This window comes from Neofelis nebulosa, chromosome 15 (genome assembly GCF_028018385.1).
Source record: "Neofelis nebulosa isolate mNeoNeb1 chromosome 15, mNeoNeb1.pri, whole genome shotgun sequence".
Lineage (NCBI taxonomy): Eukaryota > Metazoa > Chordata > Mammalia > Carnivora > Felidae > Neofelis > Neofelis nebulosa.
Genome location: NC_080796.1, coordinates 21,959,842 through 21,984,026, shown reverse-complemented (window position 1 = coordinate 21,984,026; position 24,185 = coordinate 21,959,842). Strand labels below are relative to the sequence as shown.

The window sequence follows — 24,185 nt, the reverse complement described above, 5'->3', positions numbered from 1 at the left end:
GAGAGAGAGAATCTCAAGCAGGATCTGCACTGTCAGTGCAGAACCCAATGTGGAGCTTGAACTAACTGAGATCATGAACTGAGCCGAAATCAAGAGTCAGATGCCTAACAGACTGAGCCACCCAGGTGCCCCAACATTGAGGTTGAGATTAGCCAAAGGTTCCTTGTGTTAGCCCTGCCAATGACCAGGCAAGCCCTCCTGAGGGAACATCCATGCTTGTAGATCCCTTCCCTCTGGTGGTAGAAGAGGCTGCTGGAGACCAAATGCCCTGGTTCCCGCCTTCATCACACTCCCCTAAACTTCAACAGTGAGATTTTTTTTCAGACCACAAACTTGAATTTAGCAGAATGTCCACTAGTGTGCTATAATCAGACTTTAGATAAGCAGAATAGGAATATAAGAAATCAGGTCAGGGGAGGAGCAGGAATTTTAGGGGTAATCCTAGAGCTACGGAGACTTCCAGGAGGGGTGAGAGAACATTGATAGGATCCAGGACCTGAGGAATTTGGGGGCAGGGAATTGTGAGGGCACTTCTATGATGGAAAATGGAGAAATTTTATGTCATAGGGACAAATTGGAGGCCACACCAACAGAGAAGGAAGGAAAATAACATTAATGGGGCACTTACTATGTACCTGGGATTTGTCTAACGCTTATGACATACCACTAATGCATATCATTTATATCTCATGACAGTTCTGTGACAGTATTGTAATCTCAGTATTGTAATCTGTCAGCACAGAGCCCAATGCGGGGCTCGAACTCACCACAAGATCATGACCTGAGCCAAAATCAGGCGCTTCACTGACTGTGAATCAGGCGCACCCCTGTCACATGTAATTTTAAAGGAGCAAAAGTGTCTGGGATTCTTCACTTGTTATTTGTGCCCTTTCATCTACTAGATTCTAAACTTCTACATGATGATGGCAAGGATTTATTTATTAAACAGGATTATATCTTCTGTATCTTTCTTAACAGCATGCGGGTGGGCACTCAGTAAATACTGTTTAGTGCTCCACATTAATCCAGTTGGAGAACATGTTTCAGACCACTTGGATCCTAAGAGAGCAGCTGGGGAAGGTGACTGTTGGTAAGCTTGAGACTGACAAAGGGATCTCAGCCCTTCCCTCAGCCTTGTGCAGGTCCTCACCCTGGGGCTCTGGGCTAGGGAAGACTCTGGCTTTGCTTCTTCACTCTTGCTGGGTAAGAAGAGCTGGATCTGAGAGGCTCCCTTGCAGGTCACAGTCATTCTGGCACATCTAGGAGATTTGTCTGCATCCAAGGCATTGGTTGGAGAAGCTGAGGGTAGCTTGCATTTGTCTAGAGCAGGGTTTCTCAACCTCAGCACTATTGGCTTTTGGGCCAGATAGATAATTTTCTGGTGTGAGGGGCTGTCCTGTATATTGTAGGATGTTTGGCAGTATCTTTGGCCTTGACCTGCTAGATGCCAGGTAGCATCTGCACCCTTAGTTGTGACAATCAAAAATGTCTCCAGATATTGGCAAATGTACCCTGGGGAGCAAAAGCATTTGAGAACCACTGATCTCGGGCTTTGTTTTTTCACAAAGAAAATTCACCGATGTGATCACATTGTGAATCAGGAAGGAACTTGTTCTTTTATCTATTTTTTTAATGTTGTTTTTTAAAGTTTATTTTTGAGAGAGAGAGAGAGCGCGAGCTGGGGAGGGGCAGAGAGACACAGAATCTGAAGCAGGCTTCAGGCTTAGAGCTGTCAGCACAGAGCCTGAGGCGGGGCTCAAATCCATGAATCTCGAGATCATGACCTGGGCTGAAGTTGGACACTCAACCAGCTGAGCCACCCAGGCACCCCTCTTACCTATTTTACACAGTTCGTCTAATGGCAGGAAAAGAAATAGAACTCACATCTTCTGACTTCAAGCTTACAGGTCTTTCTCTTTTATATCTCCAAGGGAGATAAGAAAGACCACTAGGAATGAATGACAAAAGGAGAGAGTAAATTGACCCCACCCTGGAGGAGATGTCATTTTTGAGCTGAAGAATGAAAATCCTTATTAAATTACAAGTTTTGACAAAGGGATACCATTAACCACTTTGCTATTTTCAGAACCCGTTTCTTAATTTTATTTGGTGACCTTTCAGTTTGCCCTTTTGAAAGGGAAGACATTTAGATTTCCTTTCATAAGGAGCTAGTTTTATTTTTGACTGCAGGATTTCCAAAACTTCCAAACCTTTTAAGAGGAGAGGTAAGGTCCTAATAATACTTGTTCACTTCCTCTTGAAGATGCGTCATCGTGATAACATTGTGTGTGCTGCCTTGGCAGTGGTGGTTTCCAGGAAACCCAAAATACAGTACTGCCCTTCAGAACAGAAGTTTGTGCTAATTGTTATTGAGACTAGATTGGAAAACTAGAAGTACTAAAATAAGCATCTGAAAGGCAACCCATTTCTGAGACTCTGTTAATTATTTTGCCTTCTGGGTTTTGAAAAGAGAAAATGTAGTGTGTCTTTTTAAAGTGGGGTGTGAAAGGAAAGAGCCTGAATTTGCTAGGTAGGGGTAAGAGTAGATCTAAACTTAAGATTTTAGTTAAATTCTTCACCTTGGAAATACAATTCAACTATGACTAGGTACCAGACTTTAACTCACCATATTGAAAGCATGTTGTAATCAGTGATCATTATGATTAGTCAGGGTTTACTTTTCACCACCACTGTTCCAGGAGCTCGACTTTCAAAGGGAGGCAGTGTGCTGAGGCACAGAGCATGGCTCGAAGGTCTGTCACAATCTGGCTTTTCTATATGTGTGAAAATGCCTTGGCCTTTTCTAGACGGTTGACCTTATGCAAATTAGGTAGCCTCTTTGAGCCTCAGCTTCCTCATTTGTAAAATGAGGTAATAATATCAACTCTTGTATTTTGGTTAATGACATCAGCTTTTGTGAAGACTAAATGAAAAAAATTGTGTAAAAGCTTAGTTCGTGTTCAATTAGTATTTAATGTTGATAATTTTTAATCACATTTTACAAATTACATAATAATATGTGATTGATATTGTTAATTAATACCACATATTAACATCATGTGATGCAAAATGAAAATCATGTGAAAGAATAATTAACATCAGTATTAATGATTAATTATTATTATAATTGATAATTATTTTTAGGTATGCTGAATTGGTTTTGAACAGTTATGAATATTCCTGATCAACAAGGTGGGTTGGTGTTTCAGGGTTTCCATAATTTTCTCCAAATTTGGTTTATTTATTTATTTATTTATTTAGTATTTTTATTTTGACAGTTTCATTTTTGAAAGTGCTAGTCTTATTCTTCTATATCCTAAACAAATCCAATGGACGGGGGCAATGTGTAGATATGAAATAAATGTCATTAAAAGATGATGAATAGAATGTGTGCAACACTGGTTACACTTGTTTTGGGAAAGCTATCTGGCTTGCACATGATGATGGCATTTTTGAGGAAGTGCAGAACTAACTTGTAAATCTGGGATAGTTCAGCAAAATGTTCCTACTAGCTTGCTTTCTCCTTCCCCCTCCCACACTCCCTCCCTCTCCCTCTTTTCTTTCTTCCCTTCTTTCCTTCCTTCCTCTTTTCCTCCCTCCTTCTCCCTCTCTCTCCTTCTCTCTCCCTTTCTTTCTTTCTTTCTTTCTTTCTTTCTTTCTTTCTTTCTCTTTCTTTCTGTAAAGACAAATGCCTCATGGTGAAAACACATGTTTTCCTTTTGAAATTTCTTAGTAGTAATACAGAATGCTGCTTTCCAGATAATAGGTCCCAGGGTACTGCTTGGCATTGGTCCCAATACTTGCTTGTTGAACTAAACAAGTTGCTCAAATTACATCAAATTTGCTACAGCTGTGAAATTTGATTTTTCACTTGTTTGAAAGGGGAAAAATCCCCCAAAGTTATACTTTAAAAGACAATTTTATTTAACTTTGTTTCATTTTTCTATTGTTTTTGCATTTTATACATTGTTATGATGGCATCAGACTCTATTTTCACTGTGCTTTTTAAAACTGTTATAGCATAAGCATTTTTTGTAATTTTTTTTAAGCATAGTTTTAGGATGCATAATAGTTCCTTTAGTAAATAGCCTATACTTTATACAACTGTTTACCTGTTATTAGACACTTATGTTGTTTTCCAATATTTTAATTGCTATAAAAATGCTCTGGTGAACATCTTTACATCTAAGGCATTTTTCTTTTTGGTATTTCACAGTCTTTCCTCAAAAATAGCTTTCCGTACACGTAATTACTAAGTCAAAGGGCACAAGGCATATTTAATAAATATTAATATTTAATACTAAGGCACACATATTAATGTTTATTTATTTTTGAGAGAGAGAGAGAGAGAGAGTGTGAGCTGGGGAGGGGCAGGGAGAAAGGGAGACACAGAATCCTGGAGTGGGCTCCAGGCTCTGAGCTGTCAGCACAGGGCCCAATGTGGGACTCAGACTCATGGACTTCACCTCACGAACTGGGAGTGATCATGACCTGAGCTGAAGTCAGACGCTCAATCACCTGAGCCATGCAGGCACCCCTAAGGCACAAAATATTTTAAGTCTCTTTGTTCATATAGCCAGATTGGTTTCTGAAAGGTTTTTAACAGCTTTGTATACAAATTCTTGTTTCCTTACCCTTGCCAGAATTGGATATTCCCATTAAAGTTTTTTGATATGTCAAAATTTATCTCAATATTTAATATACATATTTTTAGATACTGATGAGGCTGAAATGTGAAAAATATATTTTGTTAGTTATTGAATTTCTCTGTGAATTTTTTTTCTTCATTTTAATTTAATTTATTATTATTATTATTTTTTTCCAACGTTTTTTTTTTTTTATTTTTTTTATTTTTGGGACAGAGAGAGACAGAGCATGAACGGGGGAGGGGCAGAGAGAGAGGGAGACACAGAATCGGAAACAGGCTCCAGGCTCCGAGCCATCAGCCCAGAGCCTGACGCGGGGCTCGAACTCACGGACCACGAGATCGTGACCTGGCTGAAGTCGGACGCTTAACCGACTGCGCCACCCAGGCGCCCCTATTATTATTATTATTTTGAGAGAGAGAGAGCAGAGGAGGGGGGCAGAGGGAGAGAGAGAGAGACAGACAGGGAGAGAATCTTAAGGAGGCTCCAAGATCAGTGTGGAACCTGATGAGGGGTCTTGATTCCACAACCCTGGGATCATGACCTGAGCTGAAATCAAGAGTCAGATGCTCAACCAACTGAGCCAGGTGTCCCATCTGTGAATTTTCTATTCTCTTCTGCTTCTCTGAACTTGAGAATGACTGCTTTGCTCTGCCCTACAGTGACCTAACAGCTTAGGACTGAATTGTTCAGGAAGGAAGGGAAAGGGAGGAGGAAGGGGAATGGCTTTCCATTGTTTTAAAATGAGTAATCAACCTCATATTGATGCTTCTAGTCTTAGTGATTGATACATTTTAGAATGACTCTTTAAACCATTGTAATATGTTTTACATGTCTGATTGGAAAATTGAAATTTATGAAAATCTGTATTTAACAAATAGCCAACCAATTCTCCAACTACCATGTACTGGAGTAATCTTTTTCTTTTCCAGTGATTTGTGATCCTTCATTAAAAAAAACTGTGTGTGTTCGGCCCCTGGGTGGCTCAGTCAAATAGGTGTCCAACTCTTGGTTTCAGCTCACGTCATGAGGATCTCACAGTTTGTGAGACTGAGCCCAGCTTTGGGCTCTGTTGCTAACAGTGTGAAGCCTGCCCAAGATTCTTTCTCTCTCCCTCTCTCTCTGCCCTTCCTCACTCATTCTCTCTCTCTCTTTCACACACACACACACACACACACTTTAAAAAGAAAATAAAATCAGTTTTGAAAAAAAGATATGCTTAGATATTTCTTGTATTTTGTTGCTATTATGGATGGAATACTTTCTTCCATTCTAGTTGCTTACTTTTAAAGATTATATTTTAGGGGCGCCTGGGTGGCGCAGTCGGTTAAGCGTCCGACTTCAGCCAGGTCACGATCTCGCAGTCCGTGAGTTCGAGCCCCGCGTCGGGCTCTGGGCTGATGGCTCGGAGCCTGGAGCCTGTTTCCGATTCTGTGTCTCCCTCTCTCTCTGCCCCTCCCCCGTTCATGCTCTGTCTCTCTCTGTCCCAAAAATAAAATACAAAACGTTGAAAAAAAAATTAAAGATTATATTTTAATTACATATGTAATTATTAACTACATCTCCTAGAAAAAATAAAGTGTTATTCTGCATAAGGCTAAAAAGTCCCCATGATCATCTTTGATCCTAGCACCTGCAGCAGAGGTACAGAGTTACCAGATGGCCACACAGGTTCAACCTGGATCATATTTTGGTGTGATGCTATCATACAGATATCATCCATGGATTTTCCTATGCATTTACATCATATACATGTCCGTGGGGAACATATATAATATCGTTTTGTGTAAACTTGTGTTAAACAAAATATATTATACTGTATCATCCAGTCACTTACTCTTTTTTCTCCATGATTTCTCTTGGAGACTTTTTTATGCCAATACTTAGAAACTGCCTCATTCTTTTAAACTGCTTAGCAGATAGGTTGTGATTTACTTTGTCATTTTCCTGTGTGTGGAGGTTAGTTTGCTTCCAAGTTTTGTTATTTTAAAACACCCCAAGGAGCCTTCAGGTACAGCCCTCTTTTGCACAGGTAGAGTGGTTTCTATAGATACATCCTTTGAAGGAGTCTTACTGGATCACAGAATGTACATTTAAACACATTCATAGATGTGCCAAATTATTCTCCAAAGTATCCAGTAGTGTATATAAGATTACCCATTTCTTCATACCACTGATAACACTTAAGAATATCAAACAAATCAATTGTGGCTAATCTGGTAGGTGACATAGCAATCATATTGTTGTTTTAATTAGTCTATTTAAAGTTTTTGGCTATCAGTGAAAATTGAAGATCTTTACCTGTTTACTGTTTGTATTTCTTCTTCTATGACTTGCCTATTCATATCCTGGACGTGTTTTTCACTTGAACACGTCGTATGTGACAACATGACGTATGTTCATCTTTTCTTTTCTTTTTTAATTTTTAAAAATGTTTTTATTTTTAAGACAGAGAGAGGCAGAGCATGAGTGGGGATGGGGCAGAGAGAGAGGGAGACACAGAATCAGAAGCAGGCTCCAGGCTCTGAGCTGTCAGCACAGAGCCCGATGTGGGGCTCGAACTCACGAACCGTGAGATCATGACCTGAGCCAAAGTCGGACGCTCAACCGACTGAGCCACCTGGGCGCCCCTCACATTTTCTTATTATATTATGGTTCTTATGTACGCTGGATCTTTTGTCTGTAAATTTTTTGTTTATGGTAACTTTTACCATACAGGTTTTAATTTGAATTTAGTCAAGTTTATCTACTTTTTGAATTTTGCTTTTTATATCTTTTTAAAAAGGCCCTCATGACTATAAAGTCCTGAAAATATTCTCCTATTTTTTCTTTTAAAATTTTTACTATTTTGACTTTCATGCTCAGTGCAGAGCTCAACTCAGGTTTGAACTCATGACCATGAGTTCAAGACCGGAGCTGAGATCAAAAGTCAGGCACTTAACTGACTGAGCCACCCAGGTGCCCCTCATGACAACTTGTATGAGGGAGGCATCATTGTCATTTTTTAAAATGTTTGTTTATTTATTTAAAGAGCAAGAGAGCAAGGGAGAGGCAGAGAGAGAGGAGAGAGAATCCCAAGCAGAAGACATGAATAGATACTTTCCAAAGACATCCAGATGGCCAACAGATACATGAAAAGATGCTCAACATCACTCATCGTCAGGGAAATACAAATCAAAACTACACTGAGATACCACCTCACACCAGTAAGAATGGCTAAAATGAAAAACTCAGGAAACAACAGATGCTGGCAAGGATGTGGAGAAATGGAAACCCTCTTACACTGTTGGTGGGAATGCAAACTGGTGCGGCCACTCTGGAAAACAGTGTGGAGGTTCCTCAAAAAATAAAGAATAGAACTATCCTATGACCCAGCAATTGCACTACTGGGAATTTATCCAAAGGATTCAGGAGTGCTGATTCATAGGGGCACATGTATCCCAATGTTTATAGCAGCACTTTCAACAATAGCCAAATTATGGAAAGAGCCTAAATGTCCATCAACTGATGAATGGATAGAGAAGATGTGGTTTATATATACAATGGAATACTACTTGACAATAAGAAAGAATGAAATCCTTCCATTTGTAGCAATGTGGATGGAACTGGAGGGTATTATGCTAAGTGAAATAAGTTAGTCAAAGAGAGATATCATATGTTTTCACTTGTATGTGTAACTTGAGAAACTTAACAGAAGACCATGGGGGAAGGGAAGGGGAAAAAATAGTTTCAAACAGGGAGGCAAACCATACAGACTCTTAAATACAGAGACCAAACTGAGGGTTAATGGGGGGGTGGGGAGAGGAGAAAATGGGTTATGGGCATTGAGGAGGGCACTTGTTGAGATGAGCACTGGGTGTTTTATGTAAGTGATGAATCATGGGAATCTACTCCCAAAACCAAAAGTACACTATATATACTGTATGTTAGCCAACTTGACAATAAATTATATTAAAAAAAATTTTTTTTAAAGTATTCATGTGTAGGATTGGGGTGCCTAGGTGGCTCAGTTGGTTAAGTATCTGACTCCTGGTTTCAGCTCAGGTCATGATCTCAGTTCATGAGTTCAAGCCCTGTGTTGGGCTCCATTTTGCCAGTGTGGAGCCTGCTTGGGATTCTCTCTCTCCCTCTCTCTCTCTGCCCCTCCCCTGCTCATGCTCTCTCTCTCTCTCTGTCAAAATAAATAAATTAAAAAAAAAACTTTAGGGGCGCCTGGTTGGCTCAGTCGGTTAGTCGTCCAACTTCATCTCAGGTCACGATCTCACGGTCTGTGGGTTCGAGCCCCGCATCGGGCCCTGGGCTGATGGCTCAGAGCCTGGAGCCTGCTTCCGATTCTGTGTCTCCCTCTCTCTCTGCCCCTCCCCTGTTCATGCTGTGTCTCTCTCTGTCTCAAAAATAAATAAACGTTGAAAAAAAAAAACTTTAAAAAGGTATTCATGAGTAGGATTTAAAGCAATGAAAATAGCTAATGTGTGTTTAATATGAGGCAGATATTGTTCCCTGTGTTTTATGTGTACTCATTTAAGTTTCAGGACTTTTCTTCTCTCTCTTTAAAAAAAAGTTTTTTTAAATGTTTATTTTTGAAGGAGAGGGAGAGAGACAGAGCATGAGCTGGGGTGGGGCAGAGAGAGAGGGAGACACAGAATCTGAAGTGGGCTCCAGGCTCTGAGATGTCAGCAGAGAGCCCAGTGCGGGGCTTAAACTCACTGAGATCATGTCCTGAGCCCAATTTGGATGCTTAACCAACCTAGCCACCCAGACACCCCTTTTTTTTCCTTTTTAAAAGTAGGCTTTGGGGCGCCTGGGTGGCGCAGTCGGTTAAGCGTCCGACTTCAGCCAGGTCACGATCTCGCGGTCCGTGAGTTCGAGCCCCGCGTCAGGCTCTGGGCTGATGGCTCGGAGCCTGGAGCCTGTTTCCGATTCTGTGTCTCCCTCTCTCTCTGCCCCTCCCCCGTTCATGCTCTGTCTCTCTCTGTCCCAAAAATAAATAAAAAACGTTGAAAAAAAATTTTAAAAATAAAAAAAATAAAAAAAATAAAGTAGGCTTCATGCTTGGTGCATGAAATCATGACTCCAGGCTTGAACTGATGACTGTGAGATCAAGACCTGAGCTGAGATCAAGAGTCAGGCACTTGACTGAGCCACCCAGGTGCCCTTCATGACAACTTTTATGAAGTAGGCATCACTGTATGGTTTTAAATGTTTGTTTGTTTATTTGTTTGTTTAGAGAGCAAGAGAGCAGGGGAGAGGCAGAGAGAGAGGAGAGAGAATTTCAAGCAGGATTCACACTTAGTGCAGAGCCTGATGTGGGGCTCTATCTCTCCCATCACGACTGTGAGACCATGACCTGAGCTGAAATTGAGTCAGACACTTAATCACCTGAGCCACCCAGGCACCCCACCATTGTCATTTTTGTTTAAAAACCGAGAAAGCTGAGTAACAGGAAAATTAAGTAAGTTATCCAAATTCACACAGCTAGAATGTGATGGAGGCTGTCTGGGAACTCTCTTCAGTGTGATTTCAGAGGTAATATTAACTATTCCACAGCCTCTCTTTATACTGGGTTCTGCTTGAGCAGCCTTGAGAGGTTGAAGGTCCTAGCAATGCAATAACAAAAGATAAATAAAAGGCATAAGGATTAGAAAGGAAGAAGTGGAACTTTTTCTCAGAAAATATAATTGCCTTGTCTCAAAAGAACCTACAGATAAACTTGCCATTTATATATTTAAAATGTACAAATTTAGCAAACTTTATGGATACAAAAGTAAATTAAAATTGTATATGCTAGTAACAAAAACTTAGGACATAAAACTTTAAAAATACTATTTGTAGTGACATCAAACAAAAGTAACAACAATAACAAATGCCTAGAAATAACATTCTTGATTGAAATTAAATTTTTTTTTTAACGTTTATTTATTTTTGAGCCAGAGAGAGACACAGCATGAACGGGGGAGGGGCAGAGAGAGAGGGAGACACAGAATCGGAAGCGGGCTCCAGGCTCTGAGCCATCAGCCCAGAGCCCGACGCGGGGCTCGAACTTGCGGACTGCGAGATCGTGACCTGAGCTGAAGTCGGACGCTCAACCGACTGAGCCACCCAGGCGCCCCTTGATTGAAATTAAAGAAGGCAATAAATGAAAAAATATACCATGGTCATGAACTAGAGGACTTAATATTGTTAAAATGCAGTTCTTCCCAGATTGATTTACAGATTCAATGCAACTGAAACAGATTTTTTTAGTTAGATTCCATTTATTTATTTATTTATAAATGTTTACTTATTTTTTGAGAGGGAGAGGGACAGAGTGTGAACAGAGGAGGCGCAGAGACAGAGGGAGACACAGAATCGGAAGCAGGCTCCAGGCTCTGAGCCATCAGCACAGAGCCCGACGCAGGGCTCAAACTCACAAACTGCGAGATCATGACCTGAGCTCAAGCCGTATGCTCAACCAACTGAGACACCGAGGTGCCCCTAGTAAGATTTGAAATGAATTTTGATAACTTGATTCTCAAACTCATATGGAAATGCAAAAATGCTGAGAAGAGCTAAGACAATCTTGACAAAGACCAAATTTGGGGGACTTTAACTGCTAGGCATCAAGACTTATTAATAAAGCTATAGTAACTAAAATAATAGACAAATTGATATACAGAATAGAATATAGGATCTAGAAACAGACCCTCATGCAGTCATCTGATTTAGGAAGAGTACTACTACAGTGACATGAAGAAATTTGGATCTTTTACTTAAATGGTGCAATTGAAAAACCTGGACCCTCTACTTCACATCATGTTCTGCTTATCTGTCACTGCATAATAAACACCCCAAACTGTAGTGGCCTAAAACAACAGTTATTTTATCATAATTCAATTTTGTGTGCCAGGAATTTGGGTAAGGTTTATTTGGGTAATTCTTCCGCTCAATGTGGTATTAATATTGGTGGTATTCAGCTGGTGGATGGGATGATCCGGAGGGTCCATGATGACTTTACTCGCCTATCTGGCCCCTCAGTGGGTTCTGATGGGTTGGAAATCTAGGCTCAGCTGGGACTATTAATTAAAACATATACTTGTCTTCTCCAGCATGGTGTTCTCAAATAATTGGGCCTATAAGGTGGCAACCCAAAGCTTCCTGAGTGTTCCAAGAGGCCAAGATTAAAGCTGTAAGGCTTTTTCTAACCAGCCTCAGAAGTCTCAGAATGATATGTATGCCACATTCTATTGGTCATGTAAGTCACTAAGGCTAGCCCAGAATCACAGGGGTGGCATCTAGACTTGGCCTCTCAATGAGAAGTTCAGCAAAGAATTTGGGCCATCTTTATCATTCTAGGTGGATCATAGACCTAAAGGTGAAATATAAAACAAGGCTTTTAGGAGAAAGCATGGGAGAAAAATCTGTATGACCTTAGGAGTAGGGAAAGATTTCTTAACACAGAAAGCATTAGAACTACTCAATCAATAAGACAGATAATTCCATACAATGTTGGTTAAAGGTGACTTAAACAGGATATATAAATGGCCATAAGAATATGAAAATGTGCTCAACATCACTAGTTATTGGGTAAATGCAAATTAAAACCACAAATCCACCCACCAGAATGGCTAATACTAAAAGGATTGACAATTCCAAGTGTTAACAAGGATGTGAGGCAATTAGAATTCTTACACACTGCTGACAGAATTGTAAACTGATACATCCACTTACAAAAAATGAACATATGCATATTTCGTGACCTAGAAAATCCACTCTCAGAGGTATACTCATCAATAATAAATGCATATGCTTACCAAGAAAATGTAACAATGTTCACAGTATATGACCTTTATTAAAAAAATTTGGAAACAACCCAGATGTCCATCGACAGTAGAATTATAAATTAATTGTGGTATATTAATGCAATTTTTGTTATAATACTAATAAAAATAGAACAAATTATAGCTACCATATGACAAGGTAGATGAACATTATAGATTTAATGGTGAGCAAACGAAGCCAAGAACAAAAAAGCACATACTGTAAGATTCCATTATGGGGAGCTCAATAAAGGCAAAATTAATCATGGTGACAAATCAGAATAATGATTCCATCTGGGGTATATTGACTGGGAGGGAACCATCTGAGGTGGTGCAATTATCCTGTGTTATGATCTGTTGGGGAACACTCATACGTTGAGCTCTGCATATAAAGTTTGTGCCCTTTTCTCTACATACATCAATAAAAAAGTTAAAAATTTTCAAGTAAAAGCTTAACTGAAAAAAGGCATGTACTATGCAAATGCTCTAAGACACAGGATGTTTCCAGTCTGTCTACATACCCGTTCTTAACTGCTATGGTCTGAATATATGGTCCCTCCAAAACTCATATGTTGAAAACCTAATACTCCAGGTAATGGTATTAGGAGACAGGGTCTTTGGGAGGTGATTAGGTGGCAAGGACAGATCTCTCATGAAGGAGATTAGTTCCCTTATAAAAGTGGCCCCAGAAAGCTAGCTTGTCTTTCCACCATGCGAGCTTACTAGAGAATTCTGTGATCCAGAAGAGGACACTCATCTTTGCACCATGATCTTGGACTTTCAGCCTCCAGAACTGTGAGCAATAAATTTCTGTCATTTATAAGGCTGTGGTAATCAGCCACATAATCCAGTCTGTGGTATTTTGTTAAGCCAGCCTGAATCGACCAAGACAATAATCATACCTGGAGAGGCCCATTAAAAGATTGGATTCACAATATGAAATTTAAGAAATTTTATATGTTTAGAAATACTTTAATGAGTAAATGTAACAACAATAAAGATCATTCGCAAGTTTGCTATAAACTCCCAATCTCCCTCTCTGAAAGTCTGAGAGGAACGATCTTCAGTGTGGTTAGGGAGAGAGCCTCCAGCCTGGTCTGATCTAGTGTATGGTCCTGTTTTCTTTGCCTGATTTGGATTTGGATTCTGCTCATTCCTTTCTTCCTGTCATGTTTTTAATGTTCCCTACCGTCTATGTTAGGAACATGTGATTCCTTGCTAGACCCATCTCCATTCTCTGTTTAGAAATGTGGCTCCTTCCACCAAGCCCCGCACAATGCACCTGTTTGCATGATATGTCAACCTGGAAGTATCTGTGTTCCAGTACTGCTCCCCAAATCTTTCCAAGCTGGGCCCTCTGAATTCACTCCTTCACCTAACAAAGCCAGTGTGTTTATTCACCGTGAGCAGGGCTCTTAAAACAATTTTGGAAGCCCTATGTCATTTCAGATTTATTAAAATGTTTTCATAGCCATATAACATTTTTTTTGCTATAAATTTTTTTGAAAGGATTTTTTTGCTTTCTAAATAACTTAGCTGCAAGTAAGTTCCTTAAAATACCACAGGGTGTGATTTCTTGCCAATATTGGGAAGTGATAAAATGTAACTTAAAAGTAGATTTCAAATATAATGACTTTTTAAAGTATTTTATTTATTTTATTTATTTTTGAGAGAGAGAGAGAGAGATAATGGGGGAGAAGAGCAGAGTGGGAGAGAGAGAATCTCAAGCAGGCTCCGCGCTCAGTGCAGAGCCTGATATGGGGCTTGATCTCATGACAGTGAGATCATGACCTGAGCTGAAATTAAGAGTTGGACACTCAACCAACTGAGCCACTCAGGTGCCCCTCAAATATAATGATTTTAAAATCAACACTAAATTTGGGGCACCTGGGTGGCTCAATCAGCTGAGTGTCCAACTCTTGATTTTGGCTCAGGGCACGATCCCAGGGTCATGGGATTGAGCCATGTGTCAGGCTATGTGCTGAGCATACAGCCTGTTTAGGATTCTCTTTCTCTGTCCCTATGCCCCTCTCCACCTCTCTCTGTATCTCTAAAAAAATTTTTTTTAATCAACACTAAATTTAATAATTAGTAAATTAATTTAACTTATAATTAATCATTAATTTGATAATCAATGCTTTATATTTTTATTAAAAATTTTTTGGGGCGCCTGGGTGGCTCAGTCGTTAAGCGGCCGACTTCGGCTCAGGTCATGATCTCGCGGTCCGTGAGTTCGAGCCCCACGTCAGGCTCTGTGCTCACAGCCCAGAGCCTGGAGCCTGTTTCCGATTCTGTGTCTCCCTCTCTCTGACCCTCCCCCGTTCATGCTCTGTCTCTCTGTCTCAAAAATAAATAAACGTTAAAAAAAAAAATTAAAAAAAAAATTTTTTTAGTTGACACACAATGTTACATTAGTTTCAGGTGTACAACATAGTGATTATGTTGTACATTATGCTGTGCTTACTACAAGTATAGCTATCATGTCACCATACAATGCTATTACAATATCATTGACTATATTCCCTATGCTGTATTTTTATTCCTGTGATTTATTCATTCCATAACTGGAAGCCTTTATCTCCCACTCCCCTTCACCCATTTTGCCCATTCCCCAACACCCCCTTCCCTCTGACAACCATCAGTTTGTTCTCTGTATTTTTAGGTCTGATTCTGCATTTTGTTTTTTAGACTCTGAATATGGGGAAAGTCATATGGTATTTGTATTTCTCAATCTGACTTACTTCAATTAGCATTATACCTTCTAGGCCCATTGGTGGTGTCCCGAATGGCAAGATCTCATCCTTTTTCATGGCTGCATGATGTTCCTGTGTGTGTGTGTGTGTGTGTGTGTGTGCGTGTGTATCACATATTCTTTACCCATTCATCTATTTTTAATTTTTTTTAATGTTTATTTATTTTTGAGAGAGAGAGAGAGAGTGTGTGAGTGGAGGAGGGGCAGAGAAAGAGGGAGACACAGAATCCAAAGCAGGCTCCAGGCTCTGAGCTGTCAGCACAGAGCCCGATGTGGGGCTCAAACTCATGAATTGTGAGATCATGACCTGAGCCAAAGTCAGATGCTCAACTGACTGACCCACCCAGGTGCCCCTTTACCCATTCATCTATTGATAGACACTTAGAGTGCTTCCATATCTTGGCTATTGTAAATAATGCTGCTATAAATATAGGGGTGCAAATGTTTTTTCAAATTAGTGTTTTCATTTTCTTTGGGTACATACCCAGTACTGGAATTACTGGATCAAAAGGTATTTCTTTTTTAATATTTTGAGGAGACTCCATACTGTTTTCCACAGTGGCTGCACCAACAGTTCATGAGGGTTGCCTTTCCCCCACATCCTTGCCAAAACTTGTTATTTCTTATCTTTTTTATTTTAGCCATTCTGACAGTTGTGATATCTCATTGTAGTTTTGATTTGTATTTCCCTGACAATGAATGACATTGAGCATCTTTTCATGTGTCTGTTGAGCATCTGCACATCTTCTATGGAAAAATGTCTCTTCAGGTCCTCTGCCCATTTTTAAATCAGATTATTTCTTCTTTTTTTAAAAATTTTTTTTAATGTTTATTTTTGAGAGAGAGAGAGAGACAGACAGAGCGCGAGCAGAGGAGGTGCAGAGAGAGAGGGAGACACAGAATCTGAAGCAGGCTCCATGCTCTGAGCTGTCAGCACAGAGCCCAACACGTGGCTCAAACTCACAGACTGTGAGATCATGACCTGAGCTGAAGTCGGACGCTCAACCGACTGAGCCACCCAGGCACCCCTAGGTCAGATTATAAAAGAAGCCTGATTGTGTAGTTTCCATGCAAGTTCTCTTTCTGTGTATCTGTTCTCTTCTGTAATTGGTCTGCTCTTAGTTGTGCCAGTAGGAGGAGGGTTTCAGAATTTGTTTTCACTGAAAGAATCATTTCCTAATTAGAGTCAAAGCAGCAAAGGAAGCCTCCATTGAGTTGAGACACAAACGCCCGTGTTGGTTAAAGCATTAAACATACTCTCTCCTTGTCACTAGCCCTGCATAAGAATCAGGATAGAGATGTCACTGTACAATTTAACCATTTTGTGATGGATATAATGTCATGAATATCAGGTTTTTAAAAATATTTTTATTTATATTTGAGAGAAAGAGACAGCACGAGTGGGGGTGGGGGCAGAGAGAAAGGGAGACAAAGAATCCGAAGCAGGCTCCAGGCAGCACAGAGCCCAATGCAGGGCTCGAACTCCTGAACCATGAGATCATGACCTGAGCCGAAGTTGGACGCTTAACCGACTGAGCCACCCAGGTCCCCATGAGTATCAGTTTATGGTGAATATCATATCTCAAAAGTGGTCCATGGACTGGGGCTGGGCCACCACTATCAGTAGCCAACAAATAGATAAGAACAGAAAATGAGAGTATTTAGAACATTATAAGGGCAATTTGAGAGAATAATTTTATTCTGTGGAAAGTAATAATAAGAAGTTGGGCTGTTTTTTAAGTTATTTTGTTTAGTAACTTATTTTTATTATATTTTTCAAAGGTATTAGATCATGATGGGCTAGGGAAAAAAGGTCCTTTGCCATAGATGGTATGAGAAACACTGATGTACACCACACTTAAATATAGTTAAGTTCTTGACACACACTTATTTCAACAAATAAATTAATCATCATGTGGTTTTGGCCATAAATGATAAGTTTCCTTCTAGATATTGAATTTCTCATTTGAAAAAGCCCTCTGTTCTGAAACATCTCATGTTATGTGTGGTAATGAAGAAATTCCTCTGAGTGCAAAGATTTTTAGAGAAAACTGATACAATCTTGATAAGCTATTCAGTGACAAACTATATGTTTAAGTAGAAGTACCTTCTTGCCCTTGCCCTTGAAAATTGCCAAAGAATCAGTGTGAACGCCAAAAGCAGATTCTCTTTCATCATGAGCCTGTACAATGTACAGTACACTTGGGTGATACATATATATATATATATATATATATATATATATATACACATTTTTTTGCCTTCACATATGTGAATATGATTTCATGGAGTTTTCCAAATCCTTAGTAATCTTTTCCTAAAGCAATAGACTGTGGTTAAATGCAAATAGGTGAATAACTCTGCCATGATATTTTTTATCTGATATTCTTTTTTTCTTGATGACAAGACTTTTTACATTTAAAGTTTACATTTGGGGCGCCTGGGTGGCTCAGTCGGTTAAGCGTCCGACTTTGGCTCAGGTCATGATCTCATGGTCTGTGAGTTCGAGCCCCGCGTGGGGCTCTGTGCTGACAGCTCAGAGCCTGAGTCTGCTTTGGATTCTGTGTCTCCCTCTCTCTCTTACCCTCCCCCGTTCATACTCTGTCTCTCTCTGTCTCAAAAAAAAAAAAAAAAAAAAAAAGTTTACATTTAAAGGTGATTAGACTTTAAAAAAAAAATTTTTTTTTAATGTTTATTTATTTTTGAGACAGAGAGAGACAGAGCATGAATGGGGGAGGGGCAGAGAGAGAGGGAGACACAGAATCGGAAGCAGGCTCCAGGCTCTGAGCCATCAGCCCAGAGCCTGACGCGGGGCTCTACCTCACAAACCGTGAGATCGTGACCTGAGCTGAAGTCGGACGCTCAACCGACTGAGCCACCCACGCGCCCCTAAAGGTAATTAGACTTTTATGCTATAAGAAATATGAATGGAACATTTAATTTATTAAAGCAACTTTTATGGGGATTGAGATAGAGAGGGATTGAAATGCCACATTAATTTTTAAAATCTTTTTACCATTTATTTCCATGCATGTGACTACAGTATATTGAATTTTCAAATATGCTAATTGACCCATTTCAGTAAGTACCCAGGCTGGCCAGAGGTTTTGTTTATCTAAATATTCACGGTTTTAAATAACAACTGAAAGGCACAGAGATGACTTAATCATATATAAAAGATGGAAAACAAGATCATCAACCTCTAACGACCTTGTTTTTGTTCTCATCCCTCATCTTTCATGATCTTTCTCCATTGTTAGATACTGTTGACCACTTCTGTCAGCACTGGGTTGATTCAATCTGCTACCTGCTTCTCCTCATCACCACCTGCCCCGCTCCGTTCTCCTGTCACTTAAGTGTGGGCGTAGCTCATGTCTGGTGCTCAGCCTTCTTCTTGATTGTACCTCACGTGGGAGAGTGTGGCTTTGACTATCAGATGAATGGCTCCTAGAAGGGAATGATGTCTTTCAGCTCTCTCTCTTCCATGTTTCTGTCTACAAATTCAGCATTACAGCATGGCACATGGAATACTGAAATGTTCCCAGTGATCAAATATTAGATAATTCAGCTAATGATTTTCTTCTTTCAATAGTGACAGAGTCTCTATTTTTTGCTTCCCAGACTCTTTGTAGCTAACTTGAAACAAAGCAGAAATGACAGAGGGGAAAAAAACCCACAATTGCTCTTGTTAAAATTAAAATTAAAACTGCCAGTTATTTTAACAGCAAAAGATGGTTTATTCAGGAATGAAAGAGAATTGCAATCTGGGACAAACAGGCTGTCATAAAACTGTAGGCAAGTCTGGCGGACAAAGGAGAGGTACGCTTTTTTAAGAAGAAAGGGGGCGTGTTGAGAAGGCTGTTAGGAACTAAAAGTCCATTGCTGTAAACTAAGAGTTTGAAGTGTGGTGGCTTCTCATTGACTGAGCTGTTGTAGGGGTGGGGAGATGGGGGTGGGTGGTGGAGTAGGGAATGAGGAAAGTATCTCTTCTTCTGGCTGGAATAGTAGAGTTGTATCCATGTACAAGGTCAAGTCTGGGCAAGGTCAAATCTGGCTCTTCCTGTTGGGTCTGTAATTGACTATGATTGTAGTTCATGAGAGCTCCCCCTGCTGAAACTTCCTGACTCCATTTTAATGAGGTTTCCTACTACTAATTTTCACTTTCTCAAGGAGCTTAAATTCCAGTAGTGCATGCACAGAATGAAATAAGTTCCATATCAGAAGTATGCACAATGGACGTGCTGTGGGAACACAGAGTAGGAAGTTGGATACAATCAAATGGTGGGCATTAAGGCTGAGGAAAGTGTAGGTGGGGGCAATAGCATATACAGCCTAATGGAGACTTAGCAAGTGTTCTTTTGGTTCAATAGGCTGAGAAATGAATCAAAATTAAGAGCTCAAGAATGGGAAGAAGGATGTAAAGCAAAAATCAGTAAGCAGACAGGCCAGTAAATTTTAGAGTTGTTACTAAGATTATAACATAATGAAAATGTAAACAATATTTCTTAGAAGATAAGATATATAAAGTAAGAAAAAACAGAATAATTGTTTGGATCAGAGAGCTCAGTTAAAACTAGTAAGATAGGTAAGGGAGAGGTTGTCGTATTTCACAGGTGGAAATCATGATTGATTTTTATACAGAAATATGGGTTCAGATGTATTTATTATAATAACTATTATGTCAAGATGACAATAGTATAAATAGGGCATATGACCAGTAAGTTCTAGAAAACAAGAAAAAGCTAATACAAGTCAATGCAGCAAAAGATAGGATTATAAAGAAGGGAAATAGCAAGAAGTATAAAAATAGAAAGCATACAAGATGATAGATATACTAAGCACATTGCTTAGAATAATTAATATGAGTGCTCCAAATGTCCCTATTATAAGACTAAGACTCCTAGGCTGGCCTTCAAATGCAAAATCCAAATATTGCTATTTACATACTACAGATACACTTAAACCTGAATGACCAGATAGTTCAGAATAAGGACAGTTAGCTTCCACGCTAAAAAGTGTGTGTAATATGTGAAGAGAAAAGATATGCTTTCTGTGATTAATGAAAATTGATAAGTTTTCAAGAGAAGTATTGATAGTCTATAAAAATGTGCTGAATTCTAGGAGAGATTATCTAAAGGGAGTATGGTCTTTTAAAAGAAAGAAAAACCCAGAGAAGATCAAAAGTGAGATAACTTCTTGAAAATCAGATCAGTCTTGTACCTTCTTAGAAAACTTAAGATCTATGAGAGAGATGCTAAAATATGCTGTCTCAATGAACGTGTTACTGCTTCAGAGACACAAAATTAGAGGTATTTTTGCATGAGATCTGATGTTCCAAAGTGATTCTGAAGTAAAGTGGGCATGGTACACACATAGTTGAAAATAAAACTCAATTTTCCGATGAATGAGTGAGTTGCTAATAACTAAAAATGTTAAAAGGTTTTATCTTGTGTTCCTAATGAATTCTTTATTGTCTTTGAATTTTCTATTAACATGCTAAGTATTCAAAATATCTGTATTTAGGAAATCACATAAAATTGAAGGCAATGGCTCTCTCCTCCGCCCATCAAAGATGCCAAAAGGAAAGAAGGCTAAGGGGAAGAAGGTGGCCCTGGCCCCTGCTGTTGTGAAGAAGCAGGAGGCCAAGAAGGTGGTCAATCCCCTGTTTGAGAAAAGGCCCAAGAATTTTGGCATTAGACAGGACATCCAGCCCAAAAGGGACCTTACCTGCTCTGTCAAATGGCCCCACTACCTCCGGCTGCAGTGGCAAAGGGCTATTCTCTATCAGTGTCTGCCTCCCAGATTAACAAATTCACCCAGTTCTTGGACCACCAAACATCTCTCAGCTGCTTAAGCTGGCCCACAGGAAGAGACCAGAGAAAAAGGAAGAGAAGAAGCAGAGATCGTTGGCCTGGGCTGAGAAGAAAGCTGCCAGCAAAGGGGATGTCCCCACTAAGAGGCCTCCTGCCCTTCAAGCTGTGGTTAACGCTGTCACCACCTTGATGGAAAACAAGAAGACTCAGCTGGTGGTGATTGCATATGGTGTGGATCCCATTGAGCTGGCTGTCTTCCTGCTTGCCCTGTGTCGTAATATGGGGGTTCCCTGTGGCATCATACAGGGGAAGACTAGGCTGGGGCATCTGGTTCACTGGAAGACCTGCACCACTGTCACCTTCACACAAATTAACTCAGAAGACAAAGGGGTTCTGGCTAAGCTGGTGGAAGCCAGCAGGGCCAGTGACAATGACAGATATGATGAGATAGCCTGTCACTGGGGAGGCAACATCAGGGTCCAAAGTCAGTAGCTCGCATTGCCAAGTCAGAGAAGGCAAAGGCTAAAGGTCACCAAACTGGGCTAAGTGGATGCTGTTGAGTTTTCTGTACATAAAAGTCATAAAAAGTTCCCTTTCGGCCAATGTCAAAAAAATTGAAGGCAAATGATAAACCAGAAGGAAAAAAAAACCTGTATAATGGACAGTAAACGGACACCGCTAAAGTATTCAGCTCTCTCATGTAGAGGGATCCACTTTCTCTTCTTCACAGGATCCCTGCACGGGCCATCAAAGTAGAATTTTCAACCATGTGGTAGAAAAGGAAGAGAACTTCCACCCTAAAATCTGTCCTACTCAAAGCTTCAGTGAGATTGAGATTAAGAGAAGGAATTGATCATGAAGGGGTACCACTTACACAGGCTGACTCTGTGCTGGTGATTGGGGGCTGAAACTCATGGTTCGTAAGTACCAGCCTGTGTCAGGCTCTGTGCTGACAGCTCAGAGCCTGGAGCCTGCTTTGGATTCTGTGTCTCCTCTCTCTGCCCCTCCCCCACTCACACTCTGTCTATCTTTGTCTCTCAAAAATAAACATTAAAAAAAAAAAGGAATTTCTTTCTTTATTATTATTATTTTTTTAATTCCTGAGCTAACTTTCAGGACTTGTGCCTTGGAAGAAAGCTAGGCTTACCTGGAGTATATCTCACCTGGAGGAAAGTGTTAATTCCAGCTAAGATGTTGTCGAGTCTTCAAGCCCTGTGCCTGAGGGTCTAGATCCCCCCCTAGGAAGGGGAACTATCTACAAAGCTCATCTTTGTAATTTTGCTGGGGGCCTTGTGAGGATGTGTATTTCAGCCCTTTCTGGGTTCTTTTCTCTTTTAGATCTGCCTACCCCAGAGCCCCGCATGTATTTTAGGGTCCTTTTCTCCTAGGGGAGACATTGTCCCCTGAATTAAGAGGCCTATGGTTTATGCACAGAACTGGGCGGGGGGGAGGGGGGGTACCCGTGTGAAGTCTGATTAATTCAGGAGTGAGATACTAGCAGGCATTAGCATTTGGCCTCTAAATTCCCCCAATTATCTTTGTCAGTATGAAAGCTGATAATTTGATTTGATTTCTGTATTTGGAGTCTTTATCTGCCATTTCCTCATGATTAGATTTAGGTTATGCAGTCTTAGCAGACATAACCACATTGTTGAGGTTTTGTCCTCAATACCTCAACAGTATATAATTTGACCTAGCATAAAGTAAATAGTTACTATATCTCACCTTACTCATATTTTTTATGACAAAGAATTTCTCAACTTTTTTTTTTTGAAAAAGTAGTCCAGGAATTGATTTAATAAACAAAATTTGATTTACTTAGCATTTTATGTGTGAGTGTGTTTGTCTCAAAGTTGAAGATGAAATGTAAAACAGAAGTCAGGTTGCTCAAGACTGACCATTCCAAGCGGCAAGTAATAAGATGGTGTCCTCAGACCCAGTGAGGGTGCTTCATGGAGACATCTGGAGGGTTTTCGTGTGTTCCTTCAAGTCGGAGGGATGCAGGGACTAGCAGCTGACCCACAACCACAGAGTCTAAAGGTGAGCGTCACTGGCCTGAGCTCCACTGACTTGTAGCAGAACAAGGGAAGGTGGCCCTCCTGGAATCCACCACAACTTCTAGCCGCTGGTGTGACAAGGGATGCTTGAACTCCCCATGAACCCGTGAGGCCCCACAGGAGGGAATCCTACTGGGTTGTTCCGAATGGGACTCCACACAAAGGGACTGACCCAATGGAGGGGTGGGCTATAAGAAACCAGTGGCTAAAGAGGAAGTTGTAAGTGGCCAGCTGGAGGAGGCATGGTGTACGTCAAAGGAACCGTAGGCGAGAGATTTCCAGTGATGGAAGTTGTCTCTGAAAAAGCCACAAAACCACTCCAAGAAAGAAAGAATTGACATTTAGAACATCCCTCACAGAGAGGTTATCTCTGCCAGAGTATAACTAGCTGTACTGTAACTGTACTTTTATTTACCCTGACTTCTTTTCACTCACTTTATTCCAATCCCTGAGAGGTCCCAAGGCCTCAGCTAGGGAGTGAAGGAGACAGTAGAATAAGAGGTAGATATGAATCTAAGCACCCCCCTTTTGTTTTTCATTACCAGCTTCCAAGCCTGCAGTAGGCCAGAGCCCCCAGAAGGAAGAAGTTTTAAATTTGATGAGAACAGAATTTTGGTTACTATGCTTAAATAGATTTTTTTAATAGTAGAAGAAGAGATACTATGTTTCATTGACTCTAAGATGCTATTGATGATAAGATGCTCCATTATTTCATATACAACTAAGAAAGGAAAAAAAACAACCCCTCTAATTGTGATTATACGATGACATTAAGACTCAGAGAGGAGATGTTAAAATGGAAAGGTATGCTCATTTTAGGCCAGATAAAATATAGTAGTATTTTACTGTTTGAGAGTGATTGGAAAAACTATGAGGTCTGCTTGAGATTTCATTTAGGGGAGGGTAAATGAATTAATTATGCAGGATTCAAAGGGGGACAGTGGTGATAAAAAGTAAAGTTTATTCCTGCCTGTACCCTACAGTGTCCGACTGGCTCAATAACTTGGTTTAAGAATGTAATTTCTCAATCTAATTTCTAGCACACAAACACACATGAGCTAAAGTTGTCTTTCACAGAAGCCTGAACAGAAAAGAGTATCCAGGTACTTGAAGGCTTGTTT

The 24,185-nt window shown here is 40.1% G+C and overlaps 1 pseudogene; it reads left to right on the top strand.

The window, feature by feature from the left end:
• LOC131496346 (large ribosomal subunit protein eL8-like) overlaps window positions 1–22,442 on the top strand; it is a 94,223-nt pseudogene extending 71,781 nt beyond the window's left edge.
• Window positions 22,443–24,185: the final 1,743 nt, after the last annotated feature.